Source organism: Coregonus clupeaformis, unplaced genomic scaffold (genome assembly GCF_020615455.1).
Source record: "Coregonus clupeaformis isolate EN_2021a unplaced genomic scaffold, ASM2061545v1 scaf0098, whole genome shotgun sequence".
In the NCBI taxonomy this organism is placed as follows: domain Eukaryota; kingdom Metazoa; phylum Chordata; class Actinopteri; order Salmoniformes; family Salmonidae; genus Coregonus; species Coregonus clupeaformis.
The window spans coordinates 133628-149120 of NW_025533553.1; positions in this window are offsets into that span (position 1 = coordinate 133628).

A 15493-nucleotide genomic window follows, 5' to 3' on the forward strand; every position below is an offset into this window, starting at 1 on the left:
ATATTGTACAATCCAGGTATGAAAAGCTCTCAGACACTTATCCCAAAAGACTCACAGCTGTAATCAGTGGTGTAAAAAGTACCCAATTGTCATACTTGAGTAAAAGTAGATACCTTAATAGAAAATGACTCAAGTAAAAGTGAATGTCACCCAGTAAAATACTACTTGAGTAAAAGTCTAAAAGTATTTGGTTTTAAATATACTTAAGTATCAAAAGTAAATGTAATTGCTAAAATATACTTAAGTATCAAAAGTAAAAGTATAAATAATTTCAAATTCCATATATAAAGCAAACCAGATGGCATCATTTTCTTGTTTTTTAAATTTACGGATAGCCAGGGGCATACTCACACACTCAGACATAATTTACAAACTAAGCATGTGTTTAGTGAGTCTGCCACATCAGTGGCAGCAGGGATGACCAGGGATGTTCTCTTGATAAGTGTGTGAATTAGGCAATTTTCCTGTCCTGCTAAGCGTTCAAAATATAACGAGTACTTTTGGGTGTCAGGGATAATGTATGGAGTAAAAGGTACATAATTTTATTTAGGAATGTAGTGAATTAAAAGTAAAAGTAGTCAAAAAAATTAATAGTACAGATACCCCAAAAAACGACTTAAGTAGTACTTTCAAGTATTTTTACTTAAGTACTTTACACCACTGGCTGGAATCGCCGCCACTGGTGCTTTTACAAAGTATTTACTCAGGGGTAGGAATACTTATGTCATATTTATTTTATTATTAACACATTTGCATAGATTTCTAAAAACATGTTTTTTTCACTTTGTCATTTGTCATTGTGGGGTATTCTGTGTAGATGGGGAGAAAAACAATCTATTTAATCAATTTTCTATTCAGGCTGTAACACCACAAAATGTGAATCACTAGTAAATAGTCACTTGTTATTAGTACATTTGTAACAGCCTAACCATTACGAAACATCTATTCGATCAAATAAACATCACGTAATTCGACACTCTCATAGACCTCAATACAAAAACAGATTTTGGGCGGAGTAAATCCCAGAGATGTGACTCGAGTACTACTCCAGTCGCAAAAAGAAAAAACACTTGTTAGTCGACTTCGACTTGAGCATCTATGACTCGTGACTTAACTTGGACTTGAGCTGTATGACTCGAGACTCGATATGTCATCTCGCGCAATATGTAAGCCTATCTGTCGTATCAGAGTGCTGCAGGTTCTGTGCGTTCAGTTCTGTCTTGGCCAATCAGATTCACGGAAATCACAAAGCATGTCATTAAGCAAAGCGAGCGGCTCGACTGTCCTCTGGTATTTATTTAGAAACGTGATAACACATCACTCCCAACAACCACAAGCAAGAACTCTTCACAGAAATGTTGCAGCAGCCTACCTAAACCGTATGGGAAGAAAACGAGACGATTTCTCAACAAGGATACTGATAACAAGCAGCCCACAGCTGCATAGGCTACATCCGATCCGCCCTGTCCCCTCTTGCCCTCTGGCCAGGGTAATCGAAGTGGTAATGTATGTAGCCTATTTATAGCCCATTTATTTATGTTTAGGAGAAAATGTGAACGTGATCAAATGTGGTTTAAGCTATATTCAAACTTGGGCTGACTGGCTAGGCTACCTTGACCTTTTCAATCCAGAATTATAAACTGAAACAACAACAATCAAACAACACAGTACTGAGGCGGGGCGGCATGTAGCTTAGTGGTTAAGAGCGTTGTGCCAGTAACGAAAGGTCGCTGGTTCTAATCCCCGAGTCGACTAGGTGAAAAATCTGTCGATGTGCCCTTGAGCAAGTCACTTAATCCTAATTTCTCCTGTAAATCGCTCTAGATAAGAGCGTGTGCTAAAATGACTCAAATGTAAATGTAAATTACCTAAACAGACTGCATGAGTTACTTTTGCATAGGCCTATATGATGCAAACCTGCATAAAGCAAGCTCAGCCCTGTGAGTTCTATTATCCAATTGCAGTGGTTGTGTCTGTGTAAAGGAAAGTCTAGTTTTAAAATATAATTCATATTAACAAGTACAAGGTTGCTGCAGTTTGACAGGGTTTTCATCCTCCCTAGGGCCAGGAGTTTTTCCAGAACTTCTTTGAAACCATGTGACCTGTTTAGACAGTATCTGTATACATAGGCAGCAGGTAGCTTAGTGGTTAAGAGCATTGGGTCAGTAACCGAAAGGTCAATGGTAGACCTGCACCAGGCTGGGAAGACTGAATCTGCAATAGGTAAGCAGCTTGGTTTGATGAAATCAACTGTGGGAGCAATTATTAGGAAATGGAAGACATACAAGACCACTGATAATCTCCCTCAATCTGGGGCTCCACGCAAGATCTCACCCCGTGGGGTTAAAATGATCACAAGAACGGTGAGCAAAAATCCCAGAACCACACGGGGGGACCTAGTGAATGACCTGCAGAGAGCTGGGACCAAAGTAACAAAGCCTACCATCAGTAACACACTACGCCGCCAGGGACTCAAATCCTGCAGTGCCAGACGTGTCCCCCCTGCTTAAGCCAGTACATGTCCAGGCCCGTCTGAAGTTTGCTAGAGTGCATTTGGATGATCCAGAAGAGGATTGGGAGAATGTCATATGGTCAGATGAAACCAAAATAGAACTTTTTGGTAAAAACTCAACTCGTCGTGTTTGGAGGACAAAGAATGCTGAGTTGCATCCAAAGAACACCATACCTACTGTGAAGCATGGGGGTGGAAACATCATGCTTTGGGGCTGTTTTTCTGCAAAGGGACCAGGACGACTGATCTGAGTAAAGGAAAGAATGAACGGGGCCATGTATCGTGAGATTTTGAGTGAAAACCTCCTTCCATCAGCAAGGGCATTGAAGATGAAACGTGGCTGGGTCTTTCAGTATGACAATGATCCCAAACACACCGCCCGGGCAACGAAGGAGTGGCTTCGTAAGAAGCATTTCAAGGTCCTGGAGTGGCCTAGCCAGTCTCCAGATCTCAACCCCATAGAAAATCTTTGGAGGGAGTTGAAAGTCCGTGTTGCCCAGCGACAGCCCCAAAACATCACTGCTCTAGAGGAGATCTGCATGGAGGAATGGGCCAAAATACCAGCAACAGTGTGTGAAAACCTTGTGAAGACTTACAGAAAACATTTGACCTGTGTCATTGCCAACAAAGGGTATATAACAAAGTATTGAGAAACTTTTGTTATTGACCAAATACTTATTTTCCACCATAATTTGCAAATAAATTCATTAAAAATCCTACAATGTGATTTTCTGGATTTTGTTTTCTCATTTTGTCTGTCATAGTTGACGTGTACCTATGATGAAAATTACAGGCCTCTCTTATCTTTTTAAGTGGGAGAACTTGCACAATTGGTGGCTGACTAAATACTTTTTTCCCCCACTGTATATACATTTTACGGGCACAATCTATTTTACAATAGTTCAATTTAGTTTGTTTTTAGTCCTGTCCTTCTACCCTCAACCTCTATTAACCACCATCTATTTCTGATGTCCATCCAGTTTGATTTATATTTGCCATATATTTGTAACTGTGCTGTTTCACAAAAGTTCTGAACCTATATACATTTTACAGACACAGTATATTTTACATTCATTATCTTGTTGTTATTAGTCCCACCCTTCAGCTCCATTCAACCCTTCCCATCGATCTCTTAACCTCTTCATCACTAGGCACCTGGCTAAAGTGCCTGCCTCGAAAATACATCCCCAAATTGAATAGAGTATATCTCCAAAACAACAAGGGCTATAAACATAATCTTGGTAGCAAAAGAAAGGTAACACATGTGATATGTATCTTGAAGTTAAATCATTAATGTGTCAGAGTACATGAAGCTAGAACACAGCATAAATTGGGAGGTTTTGATTCCGCCTGAAAGTAACTTCAGGTTTTATAGGGAATGCTTTATTGGACTTATGCAACTGCAGCCCCTAAACACTATTGGACCATAGCCCAATATCTGATGAGTACTTATGTGAAGTTTGATGCCAATAAAGTAAAGTAAACTAAAGTTGTAGGGGTTTTAGTTGAAGTATGTTTAGGCGGATTACCAAATGGAGACATTTGGGTAGATTTGGGCACCATCACATTTACATTTACTTATCCAGAGCGACTTACAAATTGGTGCATTCAACTTATGATAGCCAGTGGGACAACCACCTTTTTTTATGGGGGGTGGGGGAAGAAGGATTACTTTATACTATTCCAGGTATTCCTTAAAGAGGTAGGGTTTCAAGTGTCTCCGGAAGGTGGTCAGTGACTCCGCTGTCCTGGCGTCGTGGGGGAGCTTGTTCCACCATTGGGGTGCCAGAGCAGCAAATAGCTATACTGGGCTGAGCGGGAACTGTGCTTCCGTAGAGGTAGGGGAGCTAGCAGGCCAGAGGTGGATGAACGTAGTGCCCTCGTTTGGGTGTAGGGTCTGATCAGAGCCTGAAGGTAAGGAGGTGCCGTTCCCCTCACAGCTCCGTAGGCAAGCACCATGGTCTTGTAGTAGATGCAAGCCTCAACTGGAAGCCAGTGGAGTGTGCGGAGGAGCGGGGTGACATGAGAGAACTTGGGAAGGTTGAACACCAGACGGGCTGCAGCGTTCTGGATAAGTTGAAGGGGTTTAATGGCACAGGCAGGGAGCCCAGCCAACAGCGAGTTGCAGTAATCCAGACGGGAGATGACAAGTGCCTGGATTAGGACCTGTGCCGCTTTTTGTGTAAGGTAGGGTCGTACTCTGCGAATGTTATAGAGCATGAACCTGCAGGATCGGGTCACCGCTTTGATGTTAGCGGAGAACGACAGGGTATTGTCCAGGGTCACGCCAAGGTTCTTTGCACTCTGGGAGGAGGACACAATGGAGTTGTCAACCGTGATGGCGAGATCATGGAGCGGGCAGTCCTTCCCCGGGAGGAAGAGCAGCTCCGTCTTGCTGAGGTTCAGCTTGAGGTGGTGATCTGACATCCACACTGATATGTCTGCCAGACATGCAGAGATGTGATTCGCCACCTGGTGAAGGGTGAAAGGAGAACATCAGAAGGGTGAAAGGAGAAAATAAATTGTGTGTCGTCTGCGTAGCAATGATAGGAGAGACCATGTGAGGATATGACAGAGCCAAGTGACTTGGTGTATAGAGAGAATAGGAGAGGGCCTGGAACTGAGCCCTGGGGGACACCAGTGGTGAGAGCACGTGGTGCGGAGACAGATTCTCGCCACGCCACCTGGTAGGAGCGACCTGTCAGGTAGGACGCAATCCAAGAGTGAGCAGCGCCGGAGATGCCCAACTCGGAGAGGGTGGAGAGGAGGATCTGATGGTTCATAGTATCAAAGGCAGCGGATAGGTCTAGAAGGATAAGAGCAGAAGAGAGAGAGAGTTAGCTTTAGCAGTGCGGAGAGCAGTCTCAGTTGAATGACCAGTCTTGAAACCTGACTGGTTTGGATCAAGAAGGTAATTCTGAGAGAGATAGCAGGAGAGTTGGCTAGAGACGGCACGCTCAAGAGTTTTGGAGAGAAAAGAAAGAAGGGATACTGGTCTGTAGTTGTTGACATCAGAGGGATCGAGTGTAGGTTTTTTGAGGAGGGGTGCAACTCTCGCTCTCTTGAAGACAGAAGGGACATGGCCAGCGGTCAAGGATGAGTTGATGAGCGAGGTGAGGTAAGGGAGAAGTTCTCCGGAAATGGTCTGGAGAAGAGAGGAGGGGATAGGGTCAAGCGGGCAGGTTGTTGGGCGGCCGGCCGTCACAAGTCGCAAGATTTAATCTGGAGAGAGAGGGGAGAAAGAAGTCAAAGCATAGGGTAGGGCAGTGTGAGCAGGACCAGCGGTGTCATTTGACTTAATAAATGAGGATCGGATGTCGTCAACCTTCTTTTCAAAATGGTTGACGAAGTCATCCACAGAGAGGGATGAGGGAGGGGGAGGAGGAGGGGGATTCAGCAGGGAGGAGAAGGTGGCAAAGAGCTTCCTAGGGTTAGAGGCGGAGGCTTGAAATTTAGAGTGGTAAAAAGTGGCTTTAGCAGCGGAAACAGAGAAAGAGAATGTAGAGGAGGGAGTGAAAAGATGACAGGTCCGCAGGGAGTCTAGTTTTCCTCCATTTCCGCTCGGCTGCCCGGAGCCCTCTTCTGTGAGCTCGCAATGAGTCGTCGAGCCACGGAGCAGGAGGGGAGGACCGAGCCGGCCGGGAGGATAGGGGACATAGAGAGTCAAAAGATGCAGAAAGGGAAGAGAGGAGGGTTGAGGAGGCAGAATCAGGAGATCGGAGGGAGAAGGATTTAGCAGAGGGAAGAGATGATAGGATGGAAGAGGAGAGAGTAGCGGGAGAGAGAGAGCGAAGGTTGCGACGGCACATTACCATCGGAGTAGGGGCAGAGTGAGTAGTGTTGGAGGAGAGCGAGAGAGAAAAGGATACAAAGTCGGAGACTTGGAGGGGAGTTGGAGTGAGATTAGTAGAAGAACAGCATCTAGTAAAGATGAGGTCAAGCGTATTGCCTGCCTTGTGAGTAGGGGGGGACGGTGAGAGGGTGAGGTCAAAAGAGGAAAGGAGTGGAAAGAAGGAGGCAGAGAGAAATGAGTCAAAGGCAGACGTAGGGAGGTTAAAGTCACCCAGAACTGTGAGGGGTGAGCCATCCTCAGGAAAGGAACTTATCAAGGCGTCAAGCTCATTGATGAACTCTCCAAGGGAACCTGGAGGGAGATAAATGACAAGGATGTTAAGCTTGAATGGGCTAGTGACTGTGACAGCATGGAATTCAAATGAGGAGATAGACAGATGGGTCAGGGGAAAAGAGAGAATGTCCACTTGGGAGAGATGAGGATTCCTGTGCCACCGCCGCGCTGACCAGATGCTCTCGGGGTATGCAAGAACACATGGTCAGACGAGGAAAGAGCAGTAGGAGTAGCAGTGTTTTCTGTGGTAATCCATGTTTCCGTCAGCGCCAAGAAGTCGAGGGACTGGAGGGTAGCATAGGCTGAGATGAACTCTGCCTTGTTGGCCGCAGAACGGCAGTTCAAGAGGCTGCCGGAGACCTGGAACTCCATGTGGGTCGTGCGCGCAGGGACCACCAGATTAGAGTGGCAGCAGCCACGCGGTGTGAAGTGTTTGTATGGCCTGTGCAGAGAGGAGAGAACAGGGATAGACAGACACATAGTTGACAGGCTACAGAAAAAGGCTACAATAATGCAAAGGAGATCGGAATGAAATGAACTAAACATCTGGGAAAGCAGGAGAGCGGGGCCTCCCTCACTTACATTTCACTGAAACACTCAAATATAAGTCTCCCAACGTCCACTTTAGAAATTATAATTGTTGTAAACTACAGCGGTTCAATGTTTTCTAGGAATAGACTCTAACTTAGTTTATTCAGCTAGCTAACTTGGTACAGTATTCTTCCGTGAAAACCGTCCAGGGCACCAAATCCTATGACGCCATTGCCAACTAGCATGCCAGCCTCCAATAACATGGTTTAGCACCAATACTCGGTTACAACAACCCAGTGTGTTAACACGCCAAACAGATCATTTCGTGTCCGTGTCTAACGTTGTGTAAAGTCTTGGGTTAGTTTTGACAGTTTGAGTGAGTACGTCGTCAACTTATTCAGCCAGTTAGTTAGCTAGAATAGTTAGCATACTAGCTAGCCATTGCTCTCTGCCAACGAACCACCCCTCCTCCCACGGCACGAAACACACAGAGAGAGCCAAGCTAACGTTAACTAGTCACCCATGTCCCGAATTCCCTTGAACGACTCTTGTTACCAGTATGTAAAAACAAAAAACAAAATATGTAGGTTATAACTTACCCTTAGTAGCTACTGTTAGCCAGTTAAGTGCAAAGCTAGCCACTGAATCGATTCAGCCAGTTCGCGTCTGTCCCAACGGAGAGAAAGCGTCTCCAAATATTACAGCTAGGTCGTTCCAGCTATTGTTTAGTTAGCTATCCAGGTAGCAACAAGCTAGCTACATTTCGAGTACAGTATCTACTAACTACCTAACGTTAACGCTTCAGATAATGAGGTTAGAAAAACAGCTGAATGGTAGGTAGCTAGCTGGCATAATTACAGGTACTCTTAAGCGTGAAATAACATTGGAAACAACTATCCACAGTTGCTAATAGTTACCAGTAGCTACCCGCTAGCTAGCTTTATTGGTCCAGGTAGTGGGTTAGCTAACCTCGTGCTTCACCGGGCTCAGCCGAATACAATACTTACCTACAATAATTACCTACACTAACTACCTAGATAAACTACCTACAATACCTAACTACAATCTAAATACATGGTTTAAGCTTTACTCGACACCAGACCTAGAGAAAACACAACCTCACCTGACCAGACCACAAAGCATCAGTGCCATTTGACTTTTATCAGGTATCAGACAGCAAAAGTAATTTAATTTCACTAACATATCACTATATGTGTACATTCCATCAAAATACAACTGTTTTGATGTTGTTTCCAATGTTCTCCCAGACCTCTATACGTGTTCCCATTAAAATAAACTATACAATGGGAAAGTTTGACTCCAAACTGAGCAGATTTATTAGAAACTATAAACAACAAAATTTAAAAACAAAAAGTCCACACATCCCAAAACTATAAACAATGATATGGTGTCCTTGGGTGGGTTGTCACACAAAATGTAGACCTTTTTTACCCTAGACTTTGCTGTCATGCCAATCCTTGAAACAGTTACACTTTGATGTAATGCACAAAGGGACTTGGCACTTCCTGCAGTACACAGGTGTTTTCACTTTGCCAACATCCAGACATCTCCTACAGTTCTTCCTGTCTTTGCTGGCATCATCACCATAGTATTCTGGCATTCAGGATGTTGTGGTTCAGACTGTTTAGCAAAGCTCACCATTTCTGTGAGTAGCTTTTCCCTGAACTTCTTTTTTTTGTTGTCATTTAGCAGACGCTCTTATCCAGAGCGACTTACATGAGCAATTAGGGTTAAGTGCCTTGCTCAAGGGCACATCGACAGATTTTTCACCTAGTCGGCTCGGGGATTAGAACCAGCAACCTTTCGGTTACTGGCACAACGCTCTTAACCACTAAGCTACCTGCCGCCCTTCTTCTGTGTGTACGGCTTAGTGGGGTGTTCTTATGGAGTTCTTTGTGAAGTAGGAAACTATTTACAACAGCAATATCAACAAAATGAAAAATAAAAGTCTTATACCATTTCATCGTCTTGTGGTGAACACTGTATTATCCAATCAATGCGTCGGATAAAGGAAAGGGGAGACCATGACGCAGTGGTGTCGATTGTGGGGCCTGGGACTCTGGTGGGCATAAACCGGATTGGGTCTGGTCGTTCATCATTCTCTTCTCTATTATGCCACCTATCTTCTTCTTCCTCTTCTTCCTCCCCGACTCTTGGAGTGGCAGGCCTACCTCCACCACGCTGACTTGGATGCGCTGACTTTGAGAAAGCTTTCCCTTTTCTTTTGGGTTGAGGGCTCTTTTACAGGGGACTCAGTGTCCGATGAAGACCGTGGCCGAGGGAGAGGAGTAAAGTGCGTTGTCTAGACAAGCGGCCAGGCTGAGGAAGAGGAGGCTCTGCCTGAGGAAGTGGAAGCTGTGGCTGAGGAGGCAGATGCTCTGGCTGTGGCTCATCACCCCTATAGTCATCTTCCCTGTGCAAACAAGACAAAAGAGAAAATAAAATCATGACTAAAACACACTTGTATTAATTCATTGACAAATCTGACTCAAAACAGTCAGATAAAAAAATAAGTAAAAGTAAAATAAAATAAGTAGTTAGAACTATGAGAATGTTGACTAAAGTGATAATTCAGTGACAATAAATAATACACATAGCATTCTATTGTAAGTAAACTTGCGTGTGGGCCTCTAAGCTAAGCTAGCGCCAACTTACGTTGAGCTTCAGTTACTCAAAGATATATTTTAGAATGTATGTTTTGTACTCATACAATAAATTAGTAATAGTAGTATTAGAAGTAATAAATAACAATGGGATTACATACTCTTCTGATGCTTGAGTAGGGCCCTGGAACCTTCGTTCTCGTCGTTGGGGTCTGGTTCGTCCGGTCTAAGCAGGTCCTCATCGTCCGATTCAGAGTCAATGGGGATACATGGAGTCCAACTTTCATCTGTTACAATTAATAACGCCTCTGTAACTGTATATTTGTTACTAGAGCCTGCCATAATCCGAAATTCAAGTGCTGTTGTGTGCTCTGCGTAACCGTGCATAATGCAGCAAGTCAACTAATATGAGACAATGAGGTGCGCACTTGGATATTTCAACAACCGGTTGGTCGATTTTGACGTGACCCCTCTATCGAAAGCTCTGGATCAGTAGAATTCAATTAGCACAATTGCAAGCCACTGTGATTGCATCATATATCCAGAAGATGGCGACAAAACAGTGCCTGTTGTGATTGAAACAAACTACTGACTTCATCTTCAAACACATTCTTGGCCATGTAAAACAATGGAAACTCATTGAAATCGACTCGGAATGAGAGAGAGATACTAGAGTATCTTTTCAAGTGATTTTATTCGATCAGACACTACTTTTGGTAACAAAAACAACAAAGGTAAGACGCAGTTTGTTGTTGTGATTAAAAAAATGGAAGTTTGTTATTGACGTTCTTTGATTAATAGTTTAGTGAGTGTTGGTCATAGAGGAACACGGCTATCACTGTTGGAATCTGTGAGGTAGCAGCTTTCGAATGTTGTATCATTTGTGTAGATAGATTGAGAAAAATAAGTTATCTGTCTACGAATATACGGGCATGCACGGTTTCAAAATACTGTACTCGTTTTGCTATATGCTTATATATTTGCTTGGAGTCTGAATATTATTTAATTTGGGCAACAACAGTTTAGCTAGATTCACAGTTGAGACGCTTCTCGTTCCAGTAGTGTATAACATTCAGGTATTCACACGTTTAAAAACCGTACTACGTCATTGTTTGAGATTGCGGGAGGAGTACCCCGGATATGGGGAACCTCATGATGAAGAGGTTAACACCATCCATATTGGATTTCTATTTGCCATATATTTTTCAACTGTGCTGTGATGTTTCACAAAAGTTCTGAACCTTTCTATTCTTATAGTTTCTACAGATTGTAAATTAACGATAAACAATTTTGCTAAAAGTATTATATTATTGATCATGACTTTTAAAATTTTAGTAGACGCTCTTATCCAGAGCGACTTACAGTTAGTGAGTGCATACATAATTTTTTATACTGGCCCCCACAACCCTGGTGTTGCAAACGCCATGCTCTACATCCCTGCCGGCCATTCCCTCCCCTACCCTGGACCAATTGTGCGCCGCCCCATGGGTCTCCCGGTCGCGGCCGGCTACGACAGAGCCTGGATTCGAACCAGGATCTCTAGTGGCACAGCTAGCACTGCGATGCAGTGCCTTAGACCACTGCGCCACTCGGGAGGTTATCACCCGATACTGCTATCTGCAGAGTTGGCTCCAGGTAAACGTTGCAATTCTTCAGCTATTCCTGGACCTGTGACCAAAAACAAGCTACATATGGACAGTAAAAAATTATACGTTTTGGTCTTTAATTCAGGGCCGACAGACAAGTTCCTTACTTTTTCCCCCCTTCCACTTGCCTCTTCCATTTTTGCGGTAATGCTGCAATTAGTTGGTTGTAATTTTGGGTAGAGCAGACATTTCCATATATTTTTGTTAGCTGCATGTGTGACATAACTCCACGAGTCTTATTAAGGATATAATTTACAAAGATTATACATTTTTGAAACATTTTATCGAAAAATAGTTTTTTTTTAATGAATTAGAATATTTGAGTTTAACCACAATATTTGTTAAAGTATTTGTTCTGTCTTTTCTGGTGGATTAAACTGAAATTGCAACCAACTTTCTATGGCTTGTTTTAAAAATAGCAATATTTAGAAGATTATTTCATTTTAAAATAACCGAAAGTGAGAGGTTGTTATCAGAATAAAGGGAAAAATGCCATTCTTGAACATGGGGTGAGACATTCTTACTAATTTGCTAGAGAACCAGTTCGGATTTAAGTAAAACTTTTGTATGACTGACGCCTTCAGTGAGAGGTCTAATGCTTTAATATTTAATAATTTCTGCCCCCCCCCCCTGGCTTGCCATTCCAAATACAATTGAATATTTTTTTGCTCATATAATTTTAAAAACAGGTCGCTAGGTGTAGGCAAGACCATAAGGTAAACTGGGATAATACTAAACAGTTAATCAGGGTGATTTTCCATAAATTCCATGGTAGAAAGATCTTATCAATTTTTGCTAACGTTCTATTAAAATGTATTGGAGTGAGATCATTTATTTATTTCGGGATATGTATACCGAGTATGTCCACATCACCGTCAGACCATTTTATTGGTAAACTACACTGTAATGTAAAAGTTAAATTTTTTTAGTGATCCACTTATCATAATTTGGTTGTAATCCAGAGAGGTTAGAAAAAGTATCTAGATCCTCTGAGGCTGTGGAGGGATCCAAATTGTGGATTTAAAAGAAAACCGGAATCATCAGCGTACAATGACACCTTTGTTTTTAAGCCCTGGATTTCTAACCCCTTGATATTATTGTTGGATCTGATTTTAACAGCTAGCATTTCGATGGCAATAATAAATAGATATGCTGATAGTGGACATCCTTGTTTTACTCCTCTTCACAGTTTAAAACTTTCTGAGAAGTAGCCATTATTTACTATTTTACACCTATGGTTACTATACATAACTTTAACCCATTTTATAAGAGATTCTCCAAAATTGAAATATTCCAGGCATTTATACATAAACTCCAGTCGTACTTTATCAAAAGCCTTTTCAAAGTCAGCTATAAATACCAGGCCTGGTTTCCCAGATTCTTTATAGTGTATCGTCCATGTAAAAAAAACTGTCTGATTAGGATGAATAATATCCGACAATACCTTTTTAATTATATGCGCTATGCATTTTGCTAGACTTTTTGCATTATAACACTGAAGTGTAAGAGGCCTACAATTTTTTTAATGGACTGGACCTTTATATTTACTACATAGATCCTGTTTCAGCAATAATGAAATCAGACCTTCTTGTTGAATGTCTGATAATTTACGATTTATATAGGAGTGGTTAAAACATGCTAATAACGGTCCTCTGAGTATATTAAAAAAGGTTTGGTATACCTCCACTGGTATGCCATCCAGCCCTGGAGTTTTCCCGGACTTAAAGGCTTTAATTGCATCAAGAAGTTCCTCCTCTGTAATTTGGCCTTCACATGAGTCTTTCTGTACAGCTATTAATTTTACATTATTAATAGAAAAAAAATCCATACAATTAGCTTCGGTTAGTGGAGATGGAGGAGACTGAAACTAAAACATATGCTTAAAGTACTTTACTTCCTGTTTCAAAATATAGTTTGGTGACTCCATCATTTGTAACAAGTTTCAGTAAATTCTTTTTGGTAGCATTTCTATGTTGAAGATTTAAAAATAATTTGGTGCATTTTTCCCCATATTCCATCCAGTTTGCTTTATTTTTATAATATATTACACTTGGTCTTTCTTGAATAAGTTCCTCTATTTCTTTTTGTTTTTCCTCTAACTTATTCTGAGCCCCTTTTATTGCTATCTATCTGTACTGTTAGTCCTTCCATTTATTTTGTTAATATGGACTCTTTTGACCTAAATTGCTTTTTGTTTTAGAGATGAGTACTGAATTGCATGGCCTCTAAAGGCACATTTAAAAGTGTCCTATACAATAAGGGGATCTGCTGTACCTATCTTATGTTGGGAAAAAGTAAGTTATACATTCTTCTGTCCTAGTTAAAAACAAGTTATCATCCAATAGGCTTAAATTACATTTCCAATACCCTCGCCCACGTGGAAATTCTGTAAGAGTGATATATCTCCCCAGAGAACACTGCTACTCCAGCTGCTCTTTCTTCATCTATGTTTTCTGTCATAGTCCGAGAGCATCTGGTCGTCGCGGTGGTGGCACAGGTCTACTCATTTCTCCTAAATGTAGATTTTCTGTTTTCTCCCTCTCTCACCTGTCCATCTCTTCATTTGAATTCCATGCTGTCACTGTCACTTGTCCACTTAAGCTTAACATTATTGTAATCTATCGCCCACCAGGTGCCCTTGGAGAGTTCCTCAATGAGCTTGACACCTTGATATGCTCATTTCACGACGATGGCTCACCGCTCTTTGTACTAGGCGACTTCAACCTTCCAACGTCTGCCTTCAATTCATTTCTTTCCAACTCTCCCATTCCCCTCCTTGCCTCTTTTGACCTCACCCTTTCCCAATCCCCTCCAACTCACAAGGCAGTCAATACGCTTGACCTCTTTACTAGAGGCTGCTCGCCTACTAATCTAACTGCAACCCCCCTCCAGGTCTCTGATCACTACTTTGTTTTCTGTCTCCCTTTCCTCCAACCCTAACCACTCAGCCCCTACCCAGATGGTCATGCGCCGTCGCAATCTTCGCTCTCTCTCTCCCACTACTCTCTCCTCTTCTATCCTATCATCTCTCCCCTCTGTGTGCCTGGCAGATATCTCAACTTGGATGTCGGCCCACCACCTCAAGCTCAACCTCGACAAGATGTAACTGCTCTTCCTCCCCGGGAAGGCCTGCCTGCTCAAAGACCTCACATTTAACCAGCACTCCCCCCATCCCACCCCCTCTTCTAGTTCTGACTCTACTGACAGCTACGTTATTGAGGAAAAATATACTTTCTATGCCGGTGATATGTGGTTGTCCCACCTAGCTATCTTAAGATGAATGCACTAACTGTAAGTCACTCTGGATAAGAGCGTCTGCTAAATGACTAAAATGTAAATTATTTGATGGTCCGACCGCATTCTGGCCCCTATCAACACTTTTGGTGCCAGAGAGAATGACATAAGAAAGTAGTCAAGACGACTAGGTTGATTGAGCCTCCGCCATGTATATCTCACTAGGTCAGGATATTTAAGCCTCCGTATTTCCGCTAGTTTCAATATATCCATGACATTCGTGATTACCTTAAGTGCATGAGGGTGATAGTTTGTAGAGTGGTTTCCTTTACGGTCCTTAGAGGTATTTAAAACCATATTATAATCTCCCACCATAATAATAGAGTATTGTATTGCTTGTAGGATTGATAAATTATTATATATATTTTCAAAGAAGCGTGGATTATCATTATTTGGACCGTATAGGTTAATGAGCCATATCTGTTTATGGTCCAATAACATATTTAAAATCATCAATCTCCCTTGAGGATCTGTTTGGACAATTTGCACATTCGGATCAAAATTAATATCATCACCCCTTTTGCCCATGGGGGAAATATATTTTGCCTGTAATCTAACCCACAATTGCTGATGCTCCAGAAACTCAACTAGTCTCAAGAAGGCCAATTTTATTGCTTCTTTAATCAGCACAGCAGTTTTCAGCTGTGCTAACATAATTGCAAAAGGGTTTTCTAATGATCAATTAGTCTTTTAAAATGATAAACTTGGATTAGCAAACACAACGTGCCATTGGAACACAGGACTGATGGTTGCTGATAAT